Source organism: Drosophila kikkawai, chromosome 2L (assembly GCF_030179895.1).
Source record: "Drosophila kikkawai strain 14028-0561.14 chromosome 2L, DkikHiC1v2, whole genome shotgun sequence".
NCBI lineage: Eukaryota > Metazoa > Arthropoda > Insecta > Diptera > Drosophilidae > Drosophila > Drosophila kikkawai.
This window is the reverse complement of record NC_091728.1, coordinates 16,970,602-16,983,460: the sequence shown is the minus strand read 5'-3', so window position 1 is coordinate 16,983,460 and position 12,859 is coordinate 16,970,602.

Genomic DNA, 12,859 nt, shown 5'->3' with positions numbered 1-12,859 from the left:
GGACATGACACCGAAAACCCGCAGAAGTCCGTACGGACAGCAAGAATGCCGGACAATTGGTCCAACGATTATGGCCGGAAGTACGGATATACATATGTGCGCTTAAGCATGTACGCGCCACGTGCGAGTGAATATATACATACATATATGAGTCCCGGCACGAGCACGAGTTTGTATATCGAAGGGCCTGATATTGGCTTAATTAAGCAGTAATAATTGCACATAAATATAAAACAACGAAAGGCAATTCCGTATCGGGAATTTGTAGTGTTTGCGGTCGCAATAAAATTTACTGTGCAGAGTTGACAGCGTGAGAGTTAAAGTCACGAATGCAAATTCTTATTAAAAAATTGTATTAAGTAATTAGAGAGTAACTTCTTTAGCTTAAACATAACAAATAACAACTTATATTTAACAAAATAGTAATATAAATATTCAATTTTTTTTATTAACTAATTTAATTTACACTTTTGTCACGTTAGCACCTCCCCTTGTATCCCTGCTCGGGTCTGTTAGGGCTTGAAATCCAGCTTTTTACTCGAAATCAGATTCGATCGGCTTGCATTTTAATTATTCACCTGGCTCGGTCCGCAGGAAGCCTTAAAGCCGGTTTTAAGGCAATTACAAAAAACGTTTCCAAACATTATATCCTGCATTATTAATATTATTATTGCTTTTATTGTTATTGCCGGCCTCGAACATATGTTGAACCATTTGTAGCAACATGAAAATTACACAAATCGTTTAATTTTTGCACGCTTCTTTTTTTTATATTTTATTTTTTTGTCTGTTTCACTCAACCCACCGAGAGTCATAAATTTTATTGTAACCTCCGCCAACTCTGACATTTTTACCTGTGACATTTTCATTGTTGTTGTTCTGTTTTTTGTATTTTTTATTTGTTTGTCGTAATTGTGGCGAGACAAAAAAAAGCTCAAAAAAAAAAAGAAAATGGAAGAGAAAACAACTTTAGCTGGGACAGAACAATGCAGGGTCATAAAAATTTAATGAAAATTAAAATGAAAATAATTTGTGTGTTTAATTTAATTTTATGGTGCCCCAAAGACCGCGACGGGACTTGTATGGAGCAGAGACTAAGGATGCCGATGTCCTGGCCAGGCTATAAAGCAATTGCGCCTAAAACTATGCAACAGATCATAAATCAACGGCATAAATTACGAGAGTGCCGAGGCCCAAGGCCACGTCGAAGGCGTCCTTTGCTCTCTCTCTCCTTGACAACAAGACGGAAAATGGAAAAACAATTCGCAGCAATACCACCCACAGCACACACACTCACACTCATTCGAGGACTCACACTTGCCTACCGACTCACCCAGAGGAAAAGAAAAGATAACAATAACAATAACGGTAACGGTAACAGTAAAAGCAATGTTAACAATAACATTACTTCAAATTTAATTTAAATTATTGCCCCCATTCCCCCATTGGGACAAACAATTGCCGTGATGAGTATCAAGCCAAGATTACCTGTAATATTGTCGAGTGTTGGCTTCCACTGGGAGAAATTGTTTTACTAAGCTAATTGTTTATTTTTGTATTTGTTTCTTATTATTTTTTTACTACTAAATATATATTTTAAATAAATACATGTGTTAAATATAAATTAAATTAGAATTTACTGAGCGAAAGTGTTATTTTTTTATAGTTATAATTAAACAAAAATCCAACAAAAGCGACGAACATATAAAAGCTTAAAATGCATTTGGGGAAATGTAGTAGAAAATATATATTAAAATAAAAAAATAAATAAAAATATCTTTAATAAAAGCTTAAACAAAACCTACATAAACTAATATACTTTTTTAGCATAAAATTTTAGTTAATCTAATAAAAATCGTCCCACTTAAACGTCAATCTTTCCTACCTAATCATCAGTAGTTTCCCAAAATATGGCATTAGGTGAGATCTGGCTGAGTGTTGGTGCTTGTTTTTTGTTCAGTGTATAACCTCTCTCTGCTCCGCCATTTATAACAATAAGGTGAGCATGTGTGCGCCTGGAATGAGGAGCTTAGGTCAACAATGGCGGTTCTAAAGCGACCAACAATGGGCCACATGGTCCGCCTCGCGTTTCAGATACCAATCGCTGGTCGAGTTTAGGCCCAGTATATGGGATTTTCGCAATGCCACCAAACTAATATGCCGTGCAAGCCGCAGCATTGTCAGCAAAAGAGGACTGCGGCAGCAAACCGACAATTAGTTGATATTTACCGAAATGGAATTCAACTCCGATGGAGATAAGCATGTTCAATGGTTTGTCCAAATTGGAGGGAAGCAAATGAGTGGATTTCTGAATTTCACTAAATTTTATTTTTAAATACACAGAAAAGATGAACCGCTTTGGGTAAATTCAAGGAAAATCCTTCTGGAAAATGAAATAAATAACAAGAGGTGGAAATTATTTTTGGAAATAACACACAGTTTATATTTGATTTAAATGTAAATATAATCTTTTCTCCTGCTACAATTTTAAATATTTTTATATAATCGATTTGGTTTTAAATATTCAAATTTTCTAGCTCAAATAATTTTCCATTCATTCATTTTGCGAAAAAAGAGAGACATCTGCCAGGGATATCAATCAAAGCGCCATGAAAATCCCATTTTGGCTTCACCATAATTGTTTTGCAGGTGATTTGAACTAACTCATTAAAACGAAATAACCAAACGCCAGAAAATTAAATTGCCAAATCGAACCGCCACCGAGAGAACACAATACGAATTTCTGGCGGGATCCACTAATTACAAAAACATAGCACCAGCAGCAGCACCACCCTCGCCACCATCACCACCAACAACAACCAGGACGATGCCAATGTCAGGAGCCATAGAAAACATTCATAAACCTGATTTCCAGTTGCATTTTCCATTTCCAACCGGATGTGCATTAGCAATTCAAATTCAATGCTCCCCATTAAACTCATTAACTGCACACAGCCGTCAGTGCACAGCCAACAGGACACTGCCTCCTCGGGGGATTCCAAAACTACATAAACAGCATTGAGATATTCCCTGGGGGAGGGGAAAAGCTCCTGGTTCCGGACAATAAACAGCAGAGTGCTGCTGCTGCCCACCTTTAATGACCATCGATCGACAAATTGAAGAACTGTCTTCATTAGACATTAGGCATTAGGTGAGATCTGGCTGAGTGTTGGTGCTAGTTTTTTGTCCATTTCAACAGCCTTTTTTGCCCCCACTCGAGGAGCAGGAGCATCCGCTCAGGTAATTCGACTAAATATCTCTGGGAGTTGGAGGAACAAAGGAGAAAGTGTTGGCTTTGAAAGGGAAGAACAGAATGATACCCTATTGAGATTATTTGGTTAAATAAAACCTGGTCAAGAAATTCGAATTTATTTAACAGAGATTTTATTAAAACAAAATATAAATGTCAAAGTAAAAAACTAGGTTTTATATAAAGTTTAAAGAACAGTATATTGCAATAAAAATGTTTGAGCTAAGGGAATTCATGCAATGTTGTACTTGCACCTCGCTTACTAAATATATTGCATGGAATAAAAATAATAAATATTTAAAATGTTCCCCAATTACTTAATCATGCAAAATGCTTGTTTCCTATAATGGCGGCTGGCCTTTTCGAATGCCTTTCAAGGAATTGCATTGAGCAAAAGAAACGCCTCGCATGCCAGGGTATGACTAAGGCCTTAAAGCATAAACTAGGTAGAAATGCCAAAGACTTGGCTCGTTTGCATAGAAAAGCCATTTGCACGCCGTTGACTCTGCGACTCCGGCGACTGGGCCGGAATAGTTGACTAGCTAGGAGGCAGGAGGCATCGCCTGCCGAGTGTGCCTGCTTCTAGGTGGCAAAGGATAATTGACTTTCAAATCAGTTTGCTATAAATTTTTATCGGCCCTTGTGATGCTGTTGCTGGCAGTTCGAGTTTCCCCAGAAGAGGTCCTCGCTCGCTCGCGGGGACATTGCCGGCAACGCCGTATCGTATCGCCATCGACAACGGCTGCAATCAATTGCCAAAGTCAACGGGGGCAAGCCGGCGATAATTGCCAGCTCCGTGGAGGGCCGCCGGAGCTACAGGACCCGAGGTGCCGGCACTGGAGTCCTCGACAAAAACGCCACTAATGAGTTTTATTGAGTAGCAGTGAGAGCGGGGTGACCCCTGCCCGAAGGTGTGAACTCCAACTTCAGCCTAGTGATGGCAAACTATAGCGATATCTGTATAAAATGTATGGGAAGAAGATATATTTAGTAAGTATTTATTTTAATAATTTGTAAAAATTTCTAGGGTTGTTATAAAATATTACAGTTTTTGTGATTTGTATGATTTGTAACCTTAATTAGTTTTAGTTTAGCCTTTCAACTTTTGAATCTATTTTGTTTAATAACATAATCAATTCTATTTTCCTATTTCCGATTTATTTATTTTACACATTCAAAACATCAATTTGAACTTTGTTTCTCGCCAATCATCCCTTCTCCAGTTAAGCCCCAGAAACTTCACGGTCTGAAAACGAATTTGATGACGCACGGAAGCAGTTAATCAAATCTGCAAGTGGCCCCCCCAGAAATCCGCCCAAGGGGTCAACCTAATTGCATTTACCTGTCTCACACACATGACCCACTCCACCTGCCTCGCCACTACTCCTCTGCCTCAACCTTATCCGATTAGTTGCCAAAAATAAACGGGGCCAAAAAAAGATTGCAGCTGGAAATGGAAAATGGAAATGAACATGAGACTGAAAATTGGCAAAGGCACGTAAATTATGTGCTGCCAATTAGCAGGCCACAAATTCCTGCACGCAATTCTTCTCTTTCTCTTGGAGAAATCGCAAAAGGAAATGAGAATGTGACCAAAAATACGCACAGCACCAAAACCGAAAAATATGGAGTTGATTTCCTTAATCAAAGCAAAAGAAGTCGTAGGCGCTTAGGGTTGTAAGAGTTGGGCTATTTTTTGCATGACACACCCATATATGGCATAATAGGCAAAACACAATGCTATGCAAAGGAGGAAGTCGTGTGGGAATGATTCAGCAGGGGATGATAGAATAAGGCATTACCCTTTAATAAAAATATAAATATAAAGCTGGTCACTCCTTCTGAGTGACAAAATTCAAATGCTTTCATTGAAAGCTTTACCAAAATTAAATAAAAGCCAGCGAAATAATTATCTTGCTTTAGTTTTTATTAATTTTATGGCTATTTTTGTTACCTTTCCTCAATTCGACTATCCCCTTTGTAACCAAAAATACTCACAGGGTATCTAAGAAGGAAAAAATGTATATAAAAATAATTTCGTCACGACATAAGTGGCATCATTAGAAGAAGTATGTTGGCAGCCACCCACAGGCACTGGCACTGGCACAGCCTTGACTCCCATGGCAGCCCCCTGGAACCACCCCTACTCCATCTCCGTCTCAAGTGCCTGACGCAAAAAAGTCAAACACCGAAATTGCCAGGCACCAAGAACGCAAAAAGGAGGACACAAAACGCTATATATATACACACATATACCTCTATATCGCGGCAAGTGCTGGGGCCAAGTGAAGGCGTCAGATTGGGGGCGTGTTCCCGGGGCCAAGGGGGTGGCGAATGAGTGCGAAGAAAACATGGTAATTTTTCATAAAAACCGCCAAATGCGCACACAACCCGAAGCGAGGCAGAAGCGAAAATAAAAGAAAATATATAAATTTTCCTCTTTCGGGGTTATATTTTTTTTCTTCTTATTTTTTTTGCTGGCCTGCGCGGTTTTTGCGGCGGCCGGAATGTGACTCAAAGACGGGCTGGGAGCTGGCTGGGTAACTGGGGGCGTGGCATGTCATGTTTATGCGACGTCTTTAGCCATTTAGGCATGCGAAATGCGTTTTGCCCCAAATCCTTTCTACGTGAATCCCGGCCGCCCAAGGACAAGACAGAAACGGAATGGAGGAATGGATGGTGCCAAATGGGTGGCAGCAAGTTTATTTTCTTTCTGTTTTTTTTTTTTCTTGGTCAGGGAAAACAAACTTCAAGCGGAAGTGGCAAACGGCGGCGACGGAAATGTCAACAAAACAGCAAAACGCTTTGCCCGTTATACCCCCCAGCCACAGCTCCTGCTCCATAAATCCCGGCTCGGGCTCGGGCTCAAGCTCGTGCTCCCTCTCCCTGGCCACTCATAATCATTCCCTGGTGAAATATTATCAAATTGCAGCAATTGATTTAACTGCCGGCGGGTGTACGTGACGCGGGGTCCGGCCTGGTCTAGAAAAACGCCAAATCGCGATTCAAATTGACGCAGTAAGCCATCAAAGTCGGGATCTCAAGTTGCAGATGGATAGTTTACTTTGGGCGTTAGCGGAGGACAAACTTGAGCGGATTGCTAGAGGGGATTGGGAAGGAGTTGGAAATTTAAAACCACCCCGGGGAAGTCAAATTGATTTAGGAGATCCCGATCATCAGGCTTTTCCGAAATTAATTGAAGCCTTCCTAGACTTATGCAAATTTATTTCGTGTCCTGAGACTCGAAAGTACTTTAAGAAATTTAGCCAAAGGCATTAACATTAATTAACTTTTAGGTTTTTCTAATATAGAAATTGTGACCATAAGTTTAAGGTAGTTGTATAAATTTACTATATTTAATTCGATTAATTAATTCACTTTTAAACTATTACTAAATAAAGCTGAGCTGCCTTTTGTAATTTAATTGTATAAATTAAGCTCTCTATGGCACATTTAGTCACTATTATTTTGTGATATGTCAATGCTTAAATTTATGCTAACAAAATGACAATTAATTGAAATATTTAATTATTTAATTACAGCTCAGGGAGCAAGGATGAGTAAGTCGGTAGCCTGATTAGGAGTTAGGACTTAGAACTGGAAATAACAACACATTTCCAAGAACTGACAGCAATTTAGGGATTTACCAAGCCACAAGTTGCTGGCATTTTCGTCGTCCTTAATTTATTTCCGTTGTGTAATTGAAACGCGTTGCCAAGACTCTGATCAAATGCTGAAGCCTAATTAGTGCTTTGCTCAAAAATAGATCATAAATAATCGTTGCTTGCTTGTCTAAGGGATGATGGTGGATGGTGGCGCTGCTGGGGAAGGAGCCGCAAATTGTCTGAGGGCCTTGCATAAATTACTTAAATGTTCGCCCAGCGACCCTTTCTCTGCGGCAACGCGTCGTATGCGCAATTTTATTAAATTACATTCGTGTTTTGGCAAATTAATTACGAAATTATGTTGTCGTCTGGCGCCTAACGAGCTCTATCTCCCGGACACCCGTCCCCGCCCCAATATGTACATATGTATTCATCTAACTGGGGGCTGTGGGTGGTGGTGTGGGCGATGTTGTTGCCTTGACAAAGCCCTTTGCCGTTGGTTTTGGCTCGTCCTTGTACTGAGAACGCCGTGCATTTCACTTATCTTTGACTGTCAGAGTATCCGCATCGTCCTGCTGCTGCTCCAGCTCCTGCCGGTCCATAGTTCATTCATATTAAAAGTAATTTCAGCTCATTTTTGGCATATTTCGTTGTCTGGCCGGACAAGGACGCCGCTCCTGCTCCTTCTCCTCCTTTAACTGGCCGTACTGCTGCTGCCCAAACAGATTACTCAGCATTTGAATGGACCGTGTCGTCGTCGTTTTTTGGTTTGATTCTGGCACAGAAATATTAAACGAAATCTCAGTCGCAATAAATTTGACTTTATGTTCATGCCCCGCTTACCAAATTGTGTTTACAAATCATACAAATCGCCGGCTGGCTGCCATGTTCCCCCTTTTTATTCGCTTATCTAATTAAAGCCCGGCAAGGTCAGAGCTTAAACATTACTCATACGCCGCATTAGCCGGCGTTGCCCACATCATTGTCGAAATAAATTACAATAATTTGTTAAATTGCCGCCGGGCTACAAAACGGTAGGAGAACTCTCGTATATAACCAGAGGATCTTGTTGGTGGGGAGGGAAGGTTGCCAAATGGAAATCAAATCAAATTGTGAGCTACGTTTTAAGTTAAAAATCACATTTGCATATTTTCTGCATAACAATCAGTGAAGCAATGGCTTGTGACGTCAGTGGAATTGGTGAAATACACCCCCATCACACACATCATGCACAAAAAAAAAGGAACGTGCACGTCAAAAAAGATTATTTCAAAAATGTATAATTGGAATTGAATTGGATTTCATACTAAATTACCTCTCTGATTTGATTTATATTAGTGAGAATCGTTTAGGATTTGGATTTAATTCGATTTTTTATTGATTGTATTATTTATTATGCATTAACTTTTACGCAGACGACAATTATCTGCTATTTGTTTTAATTAAAGTTGACATTTTTCTGATATACTGATAAATTAATAAACATAAACCTCTAGACGAATATTTATTTACTTAATAATACATAATTAGATATACTTGACACTAACTAAAACTGGCAGGAATATGACTTTAAACTCTTCCAAATTCCCAGTTACCATCTGCTTACCAAATCGATCCCAATTACCATTTCTCGCTGTGTAATGCTACCTGTTCGGGATCTCCCGCTGAAACATCTTTCAGACTTTGCCAAATTGCTTCCAGCTTGCAGCGACAGCACACATTTCCCCTAAAATCAAGGATGCCTCAGTCCCCACCAGACGATCCCTTACCACCAAGGACCCCTCCCACAGGACCACTCTGGCATCCCCGCTGCGTGAGAAGCGGATGTGTACGCTTCATTTATGCATTCATCAATCAGCTAACCAAGTGTAAATTTTGCATTTCCTTGCGCGTTGAAATAAAACAGAGAATTTGAATTTGGCTCGCCGCCCTGGCTTTCCCCCTTGCGAACCTCCTAGAAGCTTTTGTCTTTTGGGCTTTTACCTCGCTGAGCGCATAGCTTGGCATCGCATCGAATGCTCCCTCGTTCGCCCTTCATTTATTTTATTTTGAAATATATAAATCGCACCTAAAAAGTATGCTACACTAAACTTTGATTCATGGCACAAACTTTCCGTGTGCGCGCTGGGAAATTCCGCTTTCCTTACGCACACACACTCGCGCACACTTCTTTGCAGCTGTTGCCCTCAACGTTTCGGTTCAACGCTTTTTACGTGCTCAGCTGCCACGCCCCCACCACCTTTAAATTTAGCCGAAAAACAGTGGCAGCAGCAAAATAAAAAAAAATAAGCGAGGGGAAAAAAAGCAAAGACTGAGAGTGGGGAAAAGGCAGCTCCGAAAATTTTTGCAATTTTCCCTTGCGCCCATTTAGCACTTGGTCATGATACGCAGTTTTCTCTTTTATTTGCTGTGAAAATAATAGAATCATAAACTGAAACGAACCAGCAGCAGCTCGCCGCGAGCCAGCGAGTGGGGGACACGTGGTGGTCCGCTTTTGAAGTGTTTGATGAAATTTTCAACACTTAATGATAGCGCACGCAAGCCTGGGGGAAAACCAGGAGGGGGGCATGGCCTAGAAAAGTCAGCGAGTAGCAGGGATTTCAAGCCAAAAATAAAGAGGAGCAGCAGGATAGCAGGACATCGCGATGTCCGTCCTGCACAGCACACATCATAAACGTCAACGGCAATGACCGTGCACCGCACACAATTGTGTTAACCAAATGATGCTGCCAGTGTCCCTTAGCTGCCTCCCCCGCAACCCTTAATCCATTTCCGCCACCCCTTCAGTCCAACTCTTGCAGTTCAGTTTCAGTTTCTGTTTCGGCGACTACATAAATAGCAGCCGGACGACGGTGGAAGGCCATCAGCCGAACGGGCCAATAAAACCAACGAGCCACTCCAAAATAGGCTGCATGGAAATGCGCGAAAAACACAGCAAGGACATGGGCAGGGGAGTGCAGAGAGTGCAGGCAGTGAAACAGAATTTTTATATACCCTGGAGGACATTCCATAAAGGTTTTTTAATTCTCGCCAATGAAATATTTAATATTATTCGGGGAGTAACAGTTTCAAAGGACAACTGTGGCGTCTGGCTAAAGGTAAAGCCTATTAAAATATATATAACAATTTTAAAGTCAATCGAAAATGGTTCCAAATAAGCTAATATAGTCAAAGCAAAGCAAGGCCACCATTTAAAATAAAAATAAATATATATCCAGCAAGAACTTTTTGGGAAATAAATTACTTCTACTAGGATAGTTTATTTCAACTTTATTAACTATTTTCCCCTTAATTCCATATATTTCAATTGCATCGCATTTAATATTCAGAAGTCTAACTTAAAGTTGTTCCAGCCAAGAGTATTTGCATTCATTACGCACTTGCAATTACCATATAAGGCACTTCAAGCATTATCACATCATTATTATACCCGAAAATTTGCATGCTCCCCGGCCAATATTGTCGGGGCCCGCTCCTCCCTTTCACCGTTTTCCGCATTTCCCAATTTTCCATTTCCCATTTTCCGCCTTCTCCCGAACACCGATTTCCACCGCGATGGTGTTGCCTGCCTGCTGTTGTCACTGTTGGTCAGCAGCAGCAGCAGCTGCTGTTTTTCTTTTCCCCACATTTTCCCTGCTGGTTGTTGCCGCTTTTCTGTTTTTGTTTATGGCCTGGAATTATGTTGTTAGTGTTGTTTAAATTTTAAAGCCTCTTGAACGCTTAAAGTGTTGCATCGAGCGCGCCAAACGGCCTGCCAATTGCCAAATAAATTACGAAATTTACAGCCAGACCCCCGAAAATGGAGCTGCGGCGGAAAGAATCGACATCGAAAACTCACTCATGCCCCTCACCGAACAGTTTTCCCTCTGCGAATGGCCGCTGAGTGTTGGCCCATTTGGACACAATCAACGGCAACATTAACGATATCGCCTTCAAAGTGCCGACCCCAAACCCAACCCAAGCCCAGACCAGTAACCCAAAAGCAAACCAAACCCAACCCGACCCAGTCGGATCCGAGACCGGGCACGGGTTCCAGTCTGGGTTTGCGACCGAGACGGGGTCCGGGTCCGGGCAATGGCACGGCAAACACGCAGGTCCCCACAAATGACAGACCTCCGAAAGTTTTGCAGGTGAAGCAGATGGCCTTTACACTTCAGCGATGGCAGCGTGAACGAAATTTGTTGGAAAATAGGAAAATGGGAAAATGGAGACTTTGTTCTCTTTGTATATTATTAAAAGTGTCTTTGAATTAATTAATTAAAACCAATATAAAATAGAATAATAGCCTTAGTTTAACCCTCCAATAATTAAGTACATTTTTTTAAGTATATAATTTCCAAATATATTTCAAAAATATCTTTAGAGATTAATTCAAACGCTGCCATCTCTAGTTGGCACTTTCCTCCGTGAGTTTTGCTTGTTGCGTGTCCACTTTCACTTAGTTTTCATCGGTATTTGTGTATGTCTGTGTGTGTGTTAGTGTGTGCGAGTGTGCCGAAGTACCTGTATTAGTGTGTACCGAGAAATTGCGGTTTGTTTGCCAGGTAATTACATTTCGGCATTTGCTCTGTATGGGGTTCTCCGTATGAAGCTCCCTCGCTGCCCCCCAGACCCTCGATCTTCTGTGTGTGGGCATGTCAGCGTGATAATTATGCGACTATAATCGCACTTTTACATGCCAGTCCTGGCGGGGAGAGAGGGGGGCGCAGGGAAAAAGGATAGGAAGGGGAAGGAAAAAGCAAACGGAGCAGATGAAAAGCGGACGGGGCCAAAGGAAAACACAACTTGGAACTTCGAACTTGGCTGAAACACTTGAACCTTAAACGAAATATGTCGTCAAGCGGCAAAAGTCAGCAGTGCCAGCTAATTAACTGGTCGCCAGGTACAGACTTACGTACATACTTCTCGAACCGGCCAAGAGACCCTACCACACACACACACACACACACACACAACACACTCATGCAATATTTAAGGCAAGTTTGCCGGCTGGGCTTAAACAAAAGCGAAAGGCATGTTTAATCATAAGAGCAAAAACAACACGGCATGGTCGCCGTTTTCCATTTCCCATTTCCCATTTGCCGTTCGCCGTTTGCCGTGTTGCCAAAGGCAGAAGGTTCTTTTCGGTCCTCGCAGCAGACTCGAGCTGGCCAAGAAGTGACGTCAACGTGGCGGGCATACAAAAAAGGGTTAAGCAAATATTGAAGTGAATAAAAACCATGAAAAGGGAGCCAAGCAAAAAAATTACAACATTACGCTCGTACATACATATATATGGGTCTGGTCTATATGTATATTCGGTTGAAGAATTGGCTTAAGGGATACTGCCAAAATTTTAAGATTTATTCGGACTTAACCGAAAGCCAATAGATTGAAGAATACTTGTACTTATTGATATACGACTGGATACTATTATACTTTATTTTAAATTAAATTATATTTAAAAAATGATTATTACAAAATTCTTTTAATATCCTGTTCTACCAACCTGACTGCAACTGTATTTGTGACAGGCCAAAGCAAAGAGAAATGAATCGCAACGCACACAGTTAACTTCTCTTTTGGCTGTGTTGCGCGGCTGTGGGCGTGGCACGTGGAGAAGGCGTTTCGGCCAGAGCCGGAGCCAGTTCCAGGACGAATTCCAGTGCCAAAGCCAGAGAATGGGCTGCTAGAGCAGCGACTACCAATTAATGTCCTTGTTAGGCAGTGGCCTGTAAAATTGGCTTAAAAAATATGTAACCTTATGCGAGAGCGAGCCACAAACAGAGTACATCTATGTGTGCAACAACGTTTATATAGGAAAGTTTAATCGTTATAATATAAAAATGATTAAAAATATTTTCTATTACACATTATCTATGTTTAAACTGCTTAAAAAGGGGAAAACATAAGAAATAAAAGCAATAAAGGTATAGAGGTCTGCTTTAATCAAGCGTAGTAGGGTTCTAAGAAATACCATATTATTTTATTTAGTCAATATTTTTAACAATTTCCGAACACCTTC